The following is a 19,387-nucleotide window of genomic DNA, read 5'->3' as shown; positions in this document are numbered from 1 at the left end:
ATTTAAAACAGTAATCGAAGCTATAACGAGCGTCCGACTGCCTCCCGCTCTGCCCCTTTGTTGTCGTGACCACTGCGTGCATGCATGCAATAGCATCGACTTCGTTTCTTACCTGTATTAGAGTCGAAGACTAGGTTCTCCACTTCTTCCTCGAAGTTGTGTTCGTCCACATGGTGCCGCCGCAGGTCACGAAGAATGACAAAATGCTTCGGACACAATTCGCACGAGAACGACCGTACCTTCATCGTCAGCGCTTCCTCGTCTTTTACATGCTGCAAAGCTCCTTCCCCGTGAACGTTCCTTACGTGTTTTCTTAAATTACTAGTGTTGGAGAACGCCTTGTCGCAAAACTTGCACCACTTCCGTTCGGAATTTTTGCCGGTGGTCGCTGAAGCAGCACCAGCGCTCACGTCCGTCTGCATTCTTGAGGCGAAAGGAAATGGCGGGAGAGAGAGAGATGCGAAAATCCTTGCTTGCGCCGCGTTGTTTGGTACGATAGGTGCCCATATCCCAAGGTGCATCTCTCTCTCTCCCGCCATTTCCTTTCGCCTCAAGAATGCAGACGGACGTGAGCGCTGGTGCTGCTTCAGCGACCACCGGCAAAAATTCCGAACGGAAGTGGTGCAAGTTTTGCGACAAGGCGTTCTCCAACACTAGTAATTTAAGAAAACACGTAAAGAACGTTCACGGGGAAGGAGCTTTGCAGCATGTAAAAGACGAGGAAGCGCTGACGATGAAGGTACGGTCGTTCTCGTGCGAATTGTGTCCGAAGCATTTTGTCATTCTTCGTGACCTGCGGCGGCACCATGTGGACGAACACAACTTCGAGGAAGAAGTGGAGAATCTAGTCTTCGACTCTAATACAGGTAAGAAACGAAGTCGATGCTATTGCATGCATGCACGCAGTGGTCACGACAACAAAGGGGCAGAGCGGGAGGCAGTCGGACGCTCGTTATAGCTTCGATTACTGTTTTAAAAGTTGCAGTTTACTGACCTTTCGAGTGCGCGCTTTTGAAGTGTGTTAATACAAAGCCCGTTCGTTTTTTATTTTTATTTACGGGCTTAAACTCACCCGGGGAAACGTGCACGCGGTTTTGCGCATAAAAACTTCGCGATGACATGCGCGTTTTAGTCAAATTTGAAACGCAGCGTACTATGACCTATGGAAGTCATGATTGTAGTCAGTCATTCTGCAATGTATCATGACTCGGCACTTTACAAGCGACGTAATGACCGCCGCGGTGGCCAAGTGGTTGAGCATCCGCCTCGCATGCGGGAGGTGCGGGGCTCGATCCCCAGTGCCGCCGGGCACTCACCGGTGATACAATGGGTACAAGTTTTCCCCTGGCCTGGTGCTCGCCTTATCTGGGGTGAACTGATTGGAAACGGGGTCTTTGACCCCACCCTGAGAAGTCAAAAATACCTTGTGTCATGGCGCTCCTTGGCCATAGATGCCTTTGCGCCATAAAAATCGATAATCATCATACAAGCGACGTAATGAAATTTACAAAGTATGCGTAGTCATAGCCGCGACTCATAATGGTTATGAAGCATAGCATGACTCAGCACTTAAGTAATGCAATGTGTACAGAGGTTGTACAAAGTTTGCTTAGTCATGCTACGTAGCCGTGACTCAATGATTTCGCATTCTCGCTTAAGTGTGTTTGCAGATTTTTTTTTGGTATCCTAGGTCCTCCATAAGGGGCTCTCTTTCATATTTAAATTAGCCACTGCAGGAAAAAAAACTGCTCGTGCAGCCTATCCTAGCAGCAAGACTCGGTGCTACAGGCCTTGCTTATGCTCTGTTGCACCTGCGATGTCTTGACCAAACTGCACTTCATATCTCCATCACAACCGCAATGTGACAGAGGTACACACATACAGGACACACGACATTGTCGCGGCATGCACTGGCTTGGCAGTGATGTAGCCATCGCAGTTGCAACACACAGAAGTGTGCAGGAGGAATGCCCAGTGTTATTCTAGCCTCTGGAAGTCAACAAAGCTGCCCTGAATTTGTGGTCCAAGGACAGGGCCACGTAAAAGGTTGCCATGCAGGAATGAGCTTTGCAGAGGTAGACTATGTAACAGTTCGTGTAATCAGTTAACCTAGTATATTAAACAATATTCTCCAGAAATTGTTGCTCATGCACCAGTAGCATGAAAAAACCGTAAGTGAATGACTGATCAATTTTTTAATAGTAAAAATAAGCTGGGAAACGCAGTTCTGCACTACTGGCAAAAGGCAAAAAATGGTCAACTAAATCCGTGATTGTCATGTGCACTTGGCACAAGCAGAGCGCCAGTAGTAGCGCGGGAGTATTGCCCGTGTTCCCAATCCATAGTGCTTGCATTTTTCATTAGTCTATGTAAAAAGAGCAAACTTCACTTTGCACTTGCCTTTCAAAAAAATGAAAGTGGTGTGATGCACAAAAAAAAGAGAATTTTTGCCAAAATTTTATAAACATGCAAAAGCAGAATTGCATGAACGTTGCCTTGTCTTGTTACTTCACTGTTGGCTTTCTAATGTTGCCTTTTGCCGTTTTTCATGCACTGTCATTGTGTACATTTTTATCAAAATGAAGCACATGTATGTTCAGGCCTGTTTTTTATTTTACTTTTTAGTCATGGACTTTGATCACGTCATAACTATGCTGTAATGCTGCTATGACACTGTGGTTGCTATGTTGCCGTTGCTATGCTCTTGGCACAGACCCACATACTTCACAAAATCTTGCTCGGGTGTTTACGCATCAGAATAGTGCTCTTGCACCAATAATTAACTTCTACTGTGTGGAGTGCTTAGTTAAGTTTATAATTTTTCCATTTCAGAATTTTGCACCTGGAAAGATGGAGAAGAAAGCAGAACTTGCTGTCATTTCATAGCTTCAACAGGATGGAAAGAAAGCGCATCAAGCGTTTTCAAACGCTACCTGCATTGCCACCGTTCCGGCACGCACAAAGAGCTTCCTATAGAACAGCGCCAAAGGCAGAAAAAGGGGCAAGGAAGCTGCAAAATTGGCAAGCATTGCTTTGCAACTCTAGAGGTTACGGAGAAAGACAGCAAAGTAAATGTAGTGTTTCAAAAGAAACACTACAGACACTTCAATGAAGTCTGCCACCAGAGGCTGTCCCAGGATGAGGCCAGAGTGCTTGCAGGTTAGCCACTCCTCTTGTACAAAGCGTTTGTGCATGCAGTGTTCACTGTACCAGAATGTAAAAACATTTAGAGGCTACACTCTATCAACCCTTCATATGGTGTGAGACAAAAGTGCATTACTAGAAATTTAGGGAAATAATTTGTTCATTGAACTGAAGAGTGATCATTACAATGAATTTTCATTCTCCTGCAATGCACTCATGGCACAAAAGAGGTGTTACGACACATGAAAACACCTATTGTAAAGTGGGAAAAGGTATGTCCCACAAAACGAGGGGGCAGAATAAGTTATAGTAGGATACAACTTAAGAACCAAGTGACCAATGCCCCTCAAAGGAAGCCTTCTAGGCAGTGGTGTCGACCAATTCTTATGATGTCACGTTAATCCTAAGGAGTAGCATTGCAGGATGGTGGCAGATGAACGGGGATTAGTTGCGGCTTAACTGCTGGGTCATGAAAATCAGCTGATAACATTGAATGGAGGGTCTTCTTTGAGGGCCATGCGCCACTTTGTTCTTGAGCTGTATCTGACTATAGTGCAATACACTTGAGCTTGCTTGGTCGCATGGAAGGGTGAAAAACAATTGATCCACAATGGCACATTGCAGGCGCATTGCGCGTACGAACTTCATGCTGTTTAGTTTAGAGATGCTTTGTGGAAGTGGTCCAGTCTTTCGAATTGAACATGATTTGGAATGCCGTCTAGAACTGAACCACTGCAGTGTCTGTTTTCTTTTGTAGCGATAGCTACATTACGGTAGCATTTCGAGCCTTTAGCGTGGTGGTGGCACGTGACCATGGCCACCGCAACATGGCCACGTGGTTCGTCACGTGACCAGCCACATGGTGCAGAGCAGGCGAAACCGAGCTGCAACATTTGTGCGCATGCGCCATGTCAAGTGGGACGAAGGTGAAGATGAAACGCCCAGCAAAACGGAGCGGCGAAAGACTGACTTTGCAATTCGACTAAGCGAGTTCCACTCGGCCAGCTGTAGCTATCGCGTCACACCAGGTTTAACCAGAGCTAAACCACCGCCAATTTTTTTCTGCTGGTTTCATTGACTATCCTAGGTTTGTCTCTCAGTCGGCTGACATTAAACTTCAGCCACAAGAATTTGGCTTGAGCTCCATGAAATGCGTCTTGAATGACAATTGCAGCATCAAGAGAAAAATAAAAAATTAAATGCTAGCCCCCATTTTGGCCGCCTTTCGAAAGCGTAGGCATTTTGTTCTGATAAGGAGCAACAACGCTACCAGGCTAATGGTTGTATAAGGGGCATGTTTTTTTCTCACAAGACAGGTTCGTCTGCAGTGAACTTTCATTATTTCGGACTATTTCACTGTGTTGTCACTTCATTACTAATGCTCGCAGGAATGTCAGTAATCTTTGCAGCAGCCCATCCCATTGTCATTTTCCCTACCATCGCCAACTGGTTGAGCATGCATTTAGAGATCCTGCAGCTTCCTTTGGTGTTGGCATTGCACAATCTAATGTCTCCGTGAGAACCAAAGTGGAGGGTGCTCGAAAACCACTGCCCAAATCATTCAGTGCCTTGCTTTTAATCGTCTAGAAAGCTGAAGAACAGTTCTAAGGTCTCCTCAGTTATCGGATCCCCCTTAACTATGAACAATGAAAACCTGTTAGGTCACTAGGTGAATGCAATACCAAGAAAAATTACTAAGGGCGCTTAAACTACTTACATGAGTGTGAAAGCATTTTTATTTCACTTCCTTTTCATTTCAAATTTTTCTCTTTCTATTTACACACCTACTCATTAGCATACATTCGTAAGGTAACGCATAAACTTGGTTCACCTCTGCTCGCCCAGACGCAACATGGTTTTGTGGCCTGTGGGTTCCCCGCTCGCTTTGCAATCTGGAAGTCCTGGGCTCAATTCCCTGCACCTTCGAAATTTTATTTTTATTTGATGTCACAGAGACACCATCTGGGATTTTTGGGATCACTGCTGGTTAACGCCGCTGCAGAGTTTCGTTGCATTAAAAATGTATGCCTGGAACAGAGTCATTGCTAATCGTAATGATTCCTCACTGACGCCCACACTTTCAAACATAAAACAAAGTAGTGTGCATCCAGTTACGAAATCCACTCACAAACAGGGTCCCGACATTCCTGTTGACATGCGGAATATAACAAAAATGTTCTTGGAAGCCCGGATAAAGATTGTGTCGCTTCCAAAAAATGCCAGCTGGAAGCATCACTCGTCAGAAATGAGCACGAAGTTTAACTGCTGATATTGCTTTCACCATGACACAAAAGAAAAATATTACATTTATAGTTCAGTGCAGTGTTCATATGAGGAATTTCCGGTCCTAGAGTGGCAATGGCCATCTCACAAGCTATACACAAATTGTAAAGTTGTGCAGGTGGGAGACACCAGTGTCCGCTGTTGCCACATAAATAGTTAAAGGTTATTATGGTATCAGTTAAAGGTTTTGTTTTTTCATGTATTACTTTGCGTGACCATAACTGCATTTCTATCCTCTCCAAATTTTCTACTACGTGCAGAAAATTTTTGTTTCGTGAACCCATGTTAATAAGCCGTTTAGAGTACTTATAACAGGCTGCATTAAAGCAGTAGAGATACCAAATTTTAGCTGTACGTTCATTCTTTGCAACGATGCACAGCACATGAGAAGATATTGACAACCATGTGAATTGTGCCAACAAGCGACAATAACTGAATGTTTTTCTCTTATGCTGTTACGGTTTCAACAGCTGAACGGTGGCTGTGACGTCACAGATGATTTGGTGGTCACTGCTTTCGTCGTTTTAATTCGCAGCATTTGTTATGCAAGCCTAACCCGCTGAAGTGGTTCAGTGGTTTGAATGCTACTGAGCCGGCATACCCGGGTTCGAACGCGGCCGCAACAGCTGCGTTTCGATGGAGGCGAAATGCAAGAGGTGCCCATGTGCTGCACATTGTCAGTGCCCAAAGATTCCAAGATAGTTGGAATTATTGCGGAGCCCTCCACTACGGCTTTCCCTTGCTTCGTTCACTCCCACGTTCCTGCCTTCCCTCATGGCACGTTCAGGTGCCCACAGTGCCATTTCCATTCCTCAAAAACCACTAAACACAAGCCTGGACAAGAGTTCAAATCACAAAAAAAAAAGAACAAGCAGATTATATTGCAGTTTATGCATAACTTGCACACCCTTAAATAGTCTCTTACTTAGCAGCAGTCATTCGGTTGCTGAAGCCGAAACAGCTTGAGAAAAATATTCACTTAGAAATTATTCAGGATTTTACATTGCGCCTCATGCACAGTATTGTGCTCCAGTCCAAAGAAACAAAGAACGCATTCAGAAATTTGGTTTGTCTACTCCTTTAAAGGTGCAGTCAGGTCAATTGGTGCACTTTCTGAATATGTAGAATGAAACGGGACTGAATGAGAACCAGATGTCCGTGTTCATTTCTTGTCCACATTTTCAGAGCTTTTATATCCTGCATTTATAACAGGCTGTATATAACTTTCCTGTTTTGCATTCTATGCAGGTTTAAACACTCAAGCACATAAAATGAATACCATCTGTCTGTGAAACAAGCATTTTGTCGTGTGCTGTGCAGTGCCACAAAAGTGAAATTAAAGTTATGATGTAATTTGTGTCATCTGTAAAAAAGGAACAAGGCTGAAGACAAAGGAATCTGACAAGAAGTATCTGTCACTTTATTACATGGCAGTAAGCAAATGTACCAGAGATGCTAACAGTTTTTTTTCTGTACAATTTTCAGGTCGGTTAGCAGAAGGAGTGCCCGCAAAAACCGTTGTGCACAACATCCGAGCAGGCACAAGTGGATCAAGCCCACGGATGCAACTTGTGACCACTAAGGACCTCCGCAACATTGCAGATAAGTTTAGGATTGGCAAAGAAGAGCAGAGAGATCCAGACGATTTTAAAAGTGTTGACTTATGGGTCGAAGAAATGAGGGCGGAAAACGAGTCACCACTGTTGTATAACATGAAGAAGGGTGACCCTAACAGTCATGATGGTGACTTTGAGCTAGCGTTAATGACATTCCCACAACGAGAGTTACTTTCTAAATTGGGGACAGAGAAACTGTGCATTGACTCCACCCATGGCACAAATAAGTACAAATTTCAACTGACAACCCTGCTCACAATTTCTGAAGACGGATCTGGTATCCCGTGTGCCTATGTGATTTCAAAAAGGGTGAACATGGGCACCATGGTGAGGTTTTTCGAGGCCATCAAAGAAAAAACAAACACAGTACAGTGTCAGGCATTTATGTCTGATGATACCCCTGTTTATGGCAATGCATGGGAGCAGGTGATGGGTACCCTGAAGAGTCGACTGCTTTGCAGCTGGCACGTGCTGCACAACTGGGGCGCGCGCCTGAATACGGTCACAAACAAGGACTGCAGGGATACAATAAGGGACATGCTACACACTCTGATGAAGTGCACAGATGAGACAGAGTTTCAACAGTTTCTCCCTGCGTTTCTTAGCATTTATTCCAAAGAGCAGCAGCTTAATCGCCTTGCTCCAAAGGAGCTGGAAGAGCTGGACGGCTTCATCAGATATTTTGAAAAAACATACGCAAAGAGGGCATGTCAGTGGGCTTACTGCTATCGGCAGTACATTGGATTAACAACAAATAATCACTTGGAGTCAATGCACAAGACACTGAAGTACTCTCACTTTGGTGGCAAGATAAATGGGCGACTGGATAAATTAATCAAAGTACTTTTTTATTTGACGTCTGACAAGCTTTACAGCAGGGCTATTGCACTTATGAAAGGAGGAGCAGACCACCGCAAATCTGCCCTATTTGGGAGGCATAAAGTGGGGATTGAGCTTTGTAAGACCAGTACTGAGAGAGTGGGAGATGGCCAGTGGCATGTAAAGTCACAAAGCTTGGTGAACTTCAAGCACACAGTGCAAAGGACTAGCAAATCATGCAGTGGCTGTGAGCTTCATTGCAAGCAGTGTGAGGCTTGCCACAACATGTTCACATGCACATGTGTTCACCATGCAATGCATGCGCACATGTGCAAGCACATGCATGCTGTTGCTTTAATGGAGCTGCAGTCGCGCAAGTTGCAGAGCAGCCAGGCCACCTGTTCCAATTGTCCTTCCAAAGATGGCATCCAAGACCATGCTATCGATGATGCAGGCTCCTTAATGGCCAGTGCTCAACATATTATGCAGAGCACTCAGCAAGGCTCCACACTAAAAATATCACCAGAAAGAACTAATGTGCTGAAATTGAAAGCTGGGTCTACCTTCCAAATGCTGATTAACCAGCTTCCAGAGAAAACTGCCGAGGAGCAAAAGATGATAGACGAAGACCTGACAAAGTTTGCTGCAAAGCATAGCCTTGCAACCGCAAAGCAGCCAACAGAAAAAAAACCACGGCTGGTGCCTGCAAATAAGAACTTTGAAAAGCAGCCGCGGTATGGAGCACTGAAATATGGCAAAATCAAGCCTGCATTGGGCCGTCCTCCCACTATGCTGCAGCAGGAAACAGTAAAACGGCAGCTTCTCTCTCATAGACTGGACGAAGAAGTCTTGATTATTCATACCGGAAATGTCCACGATTACTGTAAAGTAAAAAAGTAAAATAATGCTTCCTTGCGGATTGAACTTTGTCCAAAGCTGAGAAATGTGCAGTTTATCCCTGTGTAGCAAAATGTTCATGGAGTGCATTGACTGAAAACAGTAAACAGCAAGCATAAATAAGGGAAGTCATAGATAGTGCATCTGTTATAACATAAGAGGCATCTCGAACTTAATTTGTGCTGTTGCTTGTGTAACATACAAGTGCAACCATTATGAAAGGGAACACGCAAGCATGCCCCAAAGCGAGCCAGTGCTTTACCCAACATGTCTTACAAAAACAAGTATGTCATGCTTTTCAGTTGTCTTCCATGAAAAGCGGAACAGCAGTGCTCACTGAATTGATAAATTGGAATAACTGTTCTTGACCACATGTTCCTTTTTGTACTGCCTGCACTTGTACATAGATGTGGTATGGTGTGCAGCCATGTGGCAGTGGCTTGGATGGTGTGTGCGTTAGAGCGCGAGAGGCACCTCCAACCTTGTCACGTGTGCTGCTGGTAAGTATGTGTGCATGGAGTGTACATAGATGTGTGGTATGGTGTGCAGCCACGTGGCGGTGGCTTGGATGGTGTGTGAGAGAGAGGCACCTCCAACCTTGTCACGTGTGCTGCTGGTAAGTGTGTGCATGGAGTGTACATAGATGTGTGGTATGGTGTGCAGCCACGTGGCGGTGGCTTGGATGGTGTGTGCGTTAGAGCGCGAGAGGCACCTCCAACCTTGTCACGTGTGCTGCTGGTAAGTATGTGTGCATGGAGTGTACATAGATGTGTGGTATGGTGTGCAGCCACGTGGCGGTGGCTTGGATGGTGTGTGAGAGAGAGGCACCTCCAACCTTGTCACGTGTGCTGCTGGTAAGTGTGTGCATGGAGTGTACATAGATGTGTGGTATGGTGTGCAGCCACGTGGCGGTGGCTTGGATGGTGTGTGCGTTAGAGCGCGAGAGGCACCTCCAACCTTGTCACGTGTGCTGCTGGTAAGTGTGTGCATGGAGTGTACATAGATGTGTAACATAGTGTACAGCGGTGTGGCAGTGGCTTGGATGGTGTGTGTGTTGAAGAGCATGAGAGGCATCTCCAACAGTGCCACAGGTGGAGCTGACATAAAGTATATAGCAAGCTCTCAATGCAAGCCGAGTTAAATTCTAGAATATGTTGAAGTGAGAAAACAGTCTTTTGGTTGCGTATATATGCAGTCTAAGGAAGCATGTGCAAATTAAACTCAGCTGTCACTTTTCTGTTAACCAGAACTTTCACAATACACATTGTTGCAATACTTCTGCCCAGGTATAACATGCCATTAAGGTCAAAAAGCACAGGACAGCAGATGTGTTAGCTCAAAACAGCGATGAAACATGCTCACAAGCTGTTGACGATTTGGACAGCACAAAGGGAACTAAGATTTAAAAAAAAACTGGCTGAAAATGTCCATGAGACATGCTCACAAGCTGCCGATGGTGACTCGGACACCAGAGATGCCGTTACTGAGGGAGCACCAGTGATGTGTATGGCTGTTCTCAAAGAGCCTGAATTTTATTTTCGCAGCATGACTGCACTGAACAATTTCCAAGGAAAGTGCAGCAAAGGCCATATTGTTGTTTTGATGGACCAGTTGCTGTGGCATAGGCAAGCTTACAGTAAAGACTTAGCCTAAGTGCATATGAATGCATTGCTGGTAATGTACTGAAGTATTTGCCTAACTCTTTCCTAACTGTATGTTTCATTCTCACTTAGTAAAAACTATTTAAGCAAAACGTTTGTGCAATGCCAGACAGTATTTGGGTGGAACTTATAAAATTCTAATGTAGCAGGCCAAAGCGGGCTGTTTGTATAAAGTGCAGTCAGGTAACGGAAGAACCCTGGTGCCCTGAATTATAGTGAGCCTACCTTGTCATTCAAGTGGCAATATCAATGATCCTGAGTACAACTCCATTTAATGCTACGGGCTTGCAGGTTGCTGACTTGAGCCATGCTAACATCTGGGGCAATGTACAGCTGCAGAGCTGCGGGTTCAGGTTGAGGGAAGCCAGCACCTCCACTAACTATAAGGAGGCATTCTAATCCTAGGCATTGTTGATACAGTCCAGCAATACATAGTCCTTGTCATGCTTGCATTGCAGGAAGCTTGCTGTATCTTTGTGTGCAGAGCAGAATGGGCTGCAAAACTTTTTTATAGAGAACTAAATTTTTACACCAGACTAGCCATCCAAATTTTAGGCTGAACCACACTGGTCATAGGGACAGGTGCTCACTTGTCCTTGACTAGAGAAAATGTAGCTTTTTCACAAGTTGTGTGCTTGCCTTGCTTGTGTTTGTTTTTTGCAGATTTGATGAGGGAAAATATTTAATGCAGAAAGTAGCACCTGAATGTGCTGGCTGTTTGTAGACCCTGCCAACTGAAGATGGCAGATTTCAGGTGAGGATTATTTTGTGAGGTAGTTGCTGGGCTGCTTTGACAAAGTTCTTCAGCATAGCAAGCTAAAAACACAGCAGGGAAGAGGAGTGCCATTTGCTAATTTTCTTGAAGCCCGCATGGTCATAACAAGGGAACTGATATCCCATGTCAAGCAGCACCAGTAAGGGTACACTACAGGCCTCAAGTAATTCCTTTCTAGTCATTCTTTCTTCCCGAAATTTTCCTCCTAGGAATGGCGAACTCATCCCGCTATGGCACCTCAGTGGCTCTGGCGTCTTTAGACTGCTTACCCCAGGGTTTGATCCTGGCCGTGGCGGCTGTATTTCAGTGGAGGAAAAATACAAGAATGCCAATATGTTGTGCAAAGTCAGCGCACGTTAAAAAGCCCCAGGGGGTGCAAATTAATCCGGAGACCTCCATTATGGTGTCCCTCATAACCCATGTGTCGCTCTCAAATATAAACCCCACTGTTTAAAAATAAGATATTTCAGGCCCCTCATTCCCCACTCAGAATCTGCATGTGTGAGTAAATTTTCTCTGGTGCTGCTCAACAGAGAACCTCTTGACAATTAGCAAGCATTTCTCATCTTTAGGCAATTAGTGCACTCTGTTGCTTGTTCATACCTGCCTTGCATTCACTATCATTTTTGTTTGCATGTGGTGCACTTCAGGAAAAGCAGTATCAAGTGGCACTCTATGCTGCATACATACCTCTTTGTCATGTCGTGATGTCACAGTGAACTGCCCTTTTAGAGGACAGTTGAGAATATGTAGTTATCGTGGAGCACATAACTACCATTCATCTTATTTAACAAAGACAATACTGCTGCAGCAGACAAACAGTATTACTCATTTTTCGGAACATTGCTGGTGCAATGTGTCACACGGACTTATATTGCCGTGGTAGAACTAGTTGAAAATGGCCTTCCCTCACAATAGTAAAGCACTTCATAAATGAATTTGCTTGGCAGTCATAGGTATGGTGCTGTGGCAAAGTTGCTAGGAATTTGTTCCACTCATGCAGATACTTATTTCTATTTTTGTTTCAGGCTTTCGTACACCATATTTACTTACATAATGGATGCACTTGCATAATAAATGCCTTGCCTACTTCAGTCGCCAAAATTTGGGGAAGTTTAATTGACCACACCAAGTTTTACAGCATGTAATAAATGCACCAAAATTACCATTCAAATTTTTTCCCACAGACTGCATCTATTATGCAAGTAACTGTGGTATTAGGTTACAGAATGAAGCACTGTCAACCGTAATATGTGGCCTCAAAACTGCCTGGAGCCACGTGAAGAGGAAGGCTCCCAAGGCTCATCACACCACATTTTCTCCAGTATCCAGACATGGCACCCGTTTCATCCTGCACCTCACATTCACCTCGGGATATTGATAACCTGTCAGCTAGATAACGAATGTTGCAAATAAAATGTCTAACAGAAAGCTGCGGGTGTATGTATCAGGGGTTTTCCTTGACTTGTGGCAGTCAACCTGGACAAGTTGTCGTAATGCAAGGCAGCCCAGTATGCACGAAATGTGAATTGCAACACCTTCACATATCATTTCTTAGGGTTCATCGTTTTCCACAATTGGGTGCAACCTATCCTTCCACAGTCCTCGCATAAAGTGCTCCTTTTCCTTTCTTGGCTGCCAAAATTTCTTTTCCTAGGCATTTTGGCAATTTTCAATTGCATTTCTCCACGAATGTGGTACTTCTGAGAAGTTCGAAGGTAATTTTACATATGATCTATTTTTCATAAGCTTCAAGATACTACGCTTGATTTAAACATTTGCAGTCATAGATACGCTGCCATTGTGTGATCACTGTACAAAAACATTGATTCTAATGGATGTTTACGATGCCCTACAAGCCCATCTGTGGCTTTAGAAAGCTACCCTTCCTAGTACAGACATTAAATACAACTTGCACATAGCAAAAACTAATCTGTGTGTGTAACGTTGAAATTCAATAGATTCCATTAGACGCCGCTTCGATCCCAGCTGCGGTGATTTAATTTTGATGGTGGCAAAATGCTAAAGGTCCGTGTGCTGTGCGAAACCACTGTTGGTCGACATTACCGGAGCCCTCGACTACGACGCCCCTCGTAGCCTGATTCGCTTTGGGGCGTTAAACCTCATAAACCAAACAACCAACTTGTCTATTAATTGCAATACCCACATCACATGGGCACAACTGACAAGGTGTTCAATGCATGTTCATTAACAGCATTTTTGCTGCAACTTCCAGTTATTGTCCGAACACAATAATGATGGGAATACTTGAAGATTAGAAAAGTTTCTTTCATTTGAACAAAACGTGCCTGTAGGGTCAAAGCCTTTGTCAATATTGTTCACGTGTAGTAGTATCTCACTTCTTTTGCAGAAAATAGTTTCTCGCTAGTTCAATCTAAATGGTCTGTGGTGTCAGTATAAGGTGATGTCAAAATAAGGACTGTTACATTAATTAGGTTTTTTTGAAATTAATCATGAAATATAGTATAAAATGCATGAGCTTGTTACTTGTAGCAAACGTGAAAATGGCATACGCATGAATGTCGCGAAGCTGGTCCCTGCAGTGCCGCATGAAAACCGATAAAATTTAATCACGAATGGTACATGTGTTAAATGCTGATCAATTAAGGCTAAAAATAAATCACAGACCATCAATGTGACTCATGCGGCACAGTATGCGTCAGCATTATGTTCCTGCCAGACGGAGCGCAGCAGCTGCTGACAGGTTCAGACTACGAATGGGTCCCATCAATCACCACGTGACACGCCCACTCCACTCACCTAATGAAATCCAGCTATCTGTGACACATCCACTCTCCCCACCCCTCGACTGTGATTGTCAACCGCTTGCCAACCATCTCCACCTACCCTCTCTTCTCTTTCCACTCTCTCCACTTTGCCACCTGAGGCTTCAGACGGATGGATGGACGAATTATTCCAACATGGGGGTTCTGATGCTGACGCATTACAATGATATTTTTGAATCACAGCTACAGTTTGTTACATGCCAAGTAGAAAAGTACTCGCTACACCATGCATCACAAGGAAGTACATTTGGCGCCTAAATTGAAATATGCAGTGTAGCGAGCAGTTAGCACCAGGTGCTGTACACAGACACGAGCGCGAAATGGACAATGTTTATTACCTTATTAAGGCCTTTTCTGTGCAGCAGTTGCATGTGCACTCCCCCTGTACAGAGTGTGAAGACTGCTTTTGAAGCTAAGGTTGATCACATTGCAACGAATAAAGACAGCACAAACACGAGAACCGAACACACAGCACTGACTCAACTCTTCGATGGTCAGTGCTATGTGTCTGGTTCCCGTGTCATCCCTTTTTGTTCTGCGACCAACCTTAACTAAAACAAACAACTTGCCCGAACCCTTGCTTTTGAAGCATACCATGCGCTAGCACGCAGTAGAGTGCACAGACTGAGCCATGTGTGCTATTGTAGCAGCAGTAAACCACGGGCAAAAAATACCTTTGTCCGTAAAGTTTCGAGACTGATTTATTTTCTTCTCTAGAAATAATTTCCCAAAACAAATGTTGGTGCGTATGTGTAGCACAATCTTTTCGGGTTAACCTGAGCTATTTATGTTAGTTGCTGAGGGAGCCGCTAGATCGCACTACATGTAAATACGTTGTCACTTGTCGTCTGCACATTCTACTGTGAGTGAATGTGGAGAGATGGACGTGTAAGCTTATAATTCTGTGTGAAGCTTGGCATGACAGCCACACAGATGTAGCAGCTCCTTCGTGGCGCTTACGGCAATGAGACATTATCGCGGGCACAAGTTTTCGAGTTCCACAAGAGGTTCGTTTCGGGGAGAACGTCTGTGGAAGACAACACAAGGCAGGGGCACCCTTAAACCTCACAGAATGAAAACAACGTGGCTCGGATAAGGAAAATCACAGCAAGACCGCACCATTACAATCCGCATGCTATCAGATGCTCTCGACATTAGTAAGAACAACATGCCACCAAATTCTATGTGAGAACTTGGGGAAACAGAAGCTGAATGCCAGACTTGTGCCGCACTCCTTCACACAGGACCAGAAGGACACGCGGGCATCAGTGAGCGCTGATTTACTCTCTGAGGCAGAGAAGGATGCTGGCATTCGTAGACACCATCATTGCTGAAGACGAAACATGGTGTTTTAAATACGATCCTCAAAACAAAGAGGCAGAACGCCGAATGGCGGTCCACAAGCTCTCCGGCGTCGAGAATGGTGCAGCGACAGAAGACCAAAACAAAGACGATGCTGATAGTTTTTTTCGATGCCTGAGGTGTCGTACACCACAAGTTCGTCCCACAAGGGCAGACGGTGAATCAGGAGTTTTATATCCGCGTGCTCCAACACATGCGTGATGCACTGCGACGCCGTCGCCCTCACTTATGGGCATCTGGACAATGGAGCCTTCTCCACGATAACGCAAGGCCGCCCACTACTCTCAGCGTGACATAATTTCTCGCCAAGCACAGCATTACTGTAGTTCCCCATCCGCCATGCTCGCCTGACCTCACCCCATGCGATTTTTTCCCGATTCCTCGTGTGAAGAGAGCCCTAAAAGGTCGCTGGATGGGGAGTGGGGAGGCCATTCAAGGCGCCACGACATAGGAGCTGGCAGCCCTGCCAAAAGAAGCGTTTTCCAACTGTTTCCAAGACCTCAAGAAGCGTTGGAAGCTGTGTATAGACTGCAAGGGAGATTATTTCGAAGGGGTGCTGCACAAATGATTTCAATGATTTCAACGCATTTTTTTTTAATGGACTAAGTCTCGGAACTTTACGGACAAAGGTTGTATGTATACACAGCCAATTGCGATAGTCGGTAATGCGAATTTTAAGCGCAGCTGTTTATGTATTTTAGTTTTGCAATATGCTAAGGTACAAAATTTAAGAGAGCCACCTGCCACGGCAAGATTCAGTGATAGGTGGCATTTCGCTTTGCTACTACCTGCCACAGCTGGGAGGTGGCGCGTTACGCTACTAGCCGCCCTCCGGGATCATCCCGTGGCAGCCACCTTCCAGTTTTCCATTCATCCGCTCTTGCCGTGGCAGGTGGCGTGTAATGCCGACTACGACGTGGAATCCAAGAACGGGTGGCAAAGAGTGGCGCTCTAAAATGGATGTGAAAAGTGTAGAAATGAAAAGAGTGCACATACCTCCTGCTCTTTTCTGAGAAAAGCCAACAAAAACCATCCTAATAAAACTTCAATGCTAAACCGTATTTGGCTCACTTGTACGAAGTTACAGCACCTCACACTACCAGCATGAAAAAAAACCAGTCACAAAAGACAAGGGACAGGAGAAGGAGTGTTCACGACTGGTCCAACGACTGGTCCTGTATTTGTGGCGTGAACACTCCTTCTCTTGTTCCTTGTCTTTTGTGACTGTTTTTTTTTCAAGGTACAATGCACCAACTGGCCCGCATTTCAACCCTTCTGCATACCAGCATGACACAAAGGTGTTCTGTGATGCCTGCAAACTTCTAAAACATTCTGCAAGACGCATCAGACTTGCCTACTAGACTTGCTGAGCTATTGCTGGCACAGCAGTGCCACAGAAAAGGTTACTGAACAAACACGACTACCAGTTTGTTACTATCACTCAGCAATGCAATGGTGCTAATATCAGCAATCAAAACCTGCCACATTTAAGAACATGATTATTTATCCAGCAAAATGGCAAATGAGCTTCCATACGATAAATTCAGAGCCAACATCTCGTTGATGCAGCCAATATAAAGCTAAGATCATGTGCTTGTAAACAACAAACGTATCCTTAAGGGACACAAGTGAACCATACAGCAGTGGTTTCCACTAATGATGCATATGCCTAAGTATGGCAGGAGTCTACTACTACAGCTTCGTTTACAGGAACCCAAGGTAAGTCGGGAAAAGGCCTCAACAAGAACACTTGTACTTGATGGCGAATTTTCCTGAACTTAATCTTGGTGAGTAAGGACCGGCGTAGGTACAGTAATGCCCAGTGTTAAGCAAGACAGAACATGCAAAAGTGCCACCCACAACTGTGGCATGCTCCCTCTGTCCCAGAAGTGCCAGTACAAAACAGTTTCCGAATGATCTGACTCTATGACTTGACAATGCTTGTGTGCACATTGCCAAGAAGATGGGGCTGAGCAACGAACTGCTTGCAATTTGGTTGACTTAGCCCGACCCAACGATTACTAAGCATTTACACAAGCCTGAACGGCCAACTTGACCCGACATTGTCAGGTTCATGCAAACACCTAGTATTACACATGTGTAAACCCATGCAAGAGCCAATTAGGTCACATACAGTCCCAGGAGTGCCTACTCCGTGGTCCATTTGCCTAAAATTTCGGGCACGGCGCGCCCAGATGACACCACAATTGATTAATAAAAGCATAACAGAATATTAACAAAAGCATTACAACAGCACACAGAGCTCATAACAGGTTTGAAAACACAAATGCTAGGCATTATATAACACTTTCTTCTAAAGCACGAAAATTCCCATAATTCCGCCCTCCTGCACTTGCTGCAATAGGCTCTCGAATTTGCATGCATGCCATGCAAAAGCTCTTACGAGTCCCACTGCCCAGCAGGTGGTTACAACATACCGCATCACCAGCAGCCTTCACATGCATTCGCACTTCACTGGCTTCCTTGAGAACTTCGCTCACAGCTATACCATCTGCAGACAAGTAGGGAGTTCCGAACAAAGCTCAAAATCACACAGCCCGCCACTTCAACCACCGGTGCAAAACCAGCAGAGCACAGTGCGGCCAGTGGAGTTGATGCGCGCTTGGTGCAGTCTGGCACAGCTGTCTTCACAACGTGCAACTTACCGGAATGCACCCAGCATGCCTCCTGACTTGCCTTACTAACGCTGAACACTAGTTAATTTCAGCACTACCTTCCCTCTTTTCCCCTTTCCTCTAGTCACGAAATTCACAGCAAAAACGACTCCAGATTCTTTTCCTCCTTACTCTGCTTGATTACAACTAAACCCTAAGATGCGCGACCATTTTTGACAGTCTTCTAAATTAGGCTGGCAAGTATGACCATGCCAGCACAACTCCATCTAACGTCTGGTCTTCTGGTTATGTTGATGTTTGCTGCATTCACCAAAAATAAAATCAGATTTACAAATTTTTCCGAGCACTCGATTCAAACTCGTGATATAAACATAGAGAAGGGCTCCGTGATTACTGTTAGAAAGTGAATAGCAATGTTGTCTGGCTTTGGTGCACTGCGCTCAAAAACTTGGCACAGGTTGCTTGTAAAAACGGCCAGGATGATGACACTTCCATTTCACCTTTTGGCCTATTATAGCCTATAAAAGCTTCATACTCAGCAAAAGCAGCCCCTTTTCATTAGAATGACGTAACCTATCATCGCTATGACCCAACTCTAATGTGTCCTCCTTGGTATCCCGTGAAGTCTGGCCGCACTGGGCTGCTCTGTAACGCAGTAAGCATAGCGCGGAAAGAACGCAGGACGAAGAGGAAACAGGACAAGAATAGTGCTTGTCCCCTCTCGTTCTTCCCGTGCTATGCTCACTGTGTTACAATGAATTACCAACCTGCCCAAGCCTATTCCATTCTGAGCTACTCTGCTTTGTTATTACCAACTTTCTTTACATTGAACAAAAAGATGCAGAACACGAAGAATCACTCGCAGCTGAAGTCTGACAAAATGCGACACTTGTACATAGCATCAGAGTATGCATGGTCTGGGCACCTGTCTATCACCTACTTGATACACCAGTTCTGTCCCCACTCATAAACACCCAAACACTTGCTTCAGTCTCTTTAGCAATGAAGGCAAACACACTGGCTTACACAAACATCGAAATTACTTGCTATTACATCTTAACAAAAGTGTTCAGTGTCACATTGTTACTATGCTATATTAATTTATACATGCCACCACATCATCTTTGGCAGACAATAAAAATCTCGCTTTTCAACAGTATGTGGGCAGTCACTGATTGCACAAACCAAATATGACTGTATACCAACAGAACGTGAACTCACAGGATTACCTTAGAACTCCTACGTCGATGAAAGCGTGCAGTGAACATGGAAACACTTTTCACTTTTTCAGATGCGCCGCTCAGCGTGTGCACACGCGTTCAGTACACTCTGCCTGCGCCATGAAGGAAGACGGGTCACTCGGCCCCAAGAGCAGAAGTACGCATTG

General features: G+C 44.8%; 1 long non-coding RNA gene across 1 annotated transcript; it reads left to right on the top strand.

Annotated features, from left to right (window-relative positions):
- The first annotated feature begins 8,311 nt into the window (after positions 1–8,311).
- On the top strand, positions 8,312–12,626 carry LOC144116238 (uncharacterized). The gene is made up of 2 exons (XR_013311800.1): positions 8,312–11,174; positions 12,224–12,626. It is a non-coding gene; the product is annotated as an uncharacterized LOC144116238 (long non-coding RNA).
- Positions 12,627–19,387: the final 6,761 nt, after the last annotated feature.

The sequence above is a fragment of the Amblyomma americanum genome, chromosome 1 (assembly GCF_052857255.1).
Source record: "Amblyomma americanum isolate KBUSLIRL-KWMA chromosome 1, ASM5285725v1, whole genome shotgun sequence".
In the NCBI taxonomy this organism is placed as follows: domain Eukaryota; kingdom Metazoa; phylum Arthropoda; class Arachnida; order Ixodida; family Ixodidae; genus Amblyomma; species Amblyomma americanum.
Note: the sequence above shows the minus strand (reverse complement) of the source record. Positions and strands in the feature narration are given on the sequence as shown.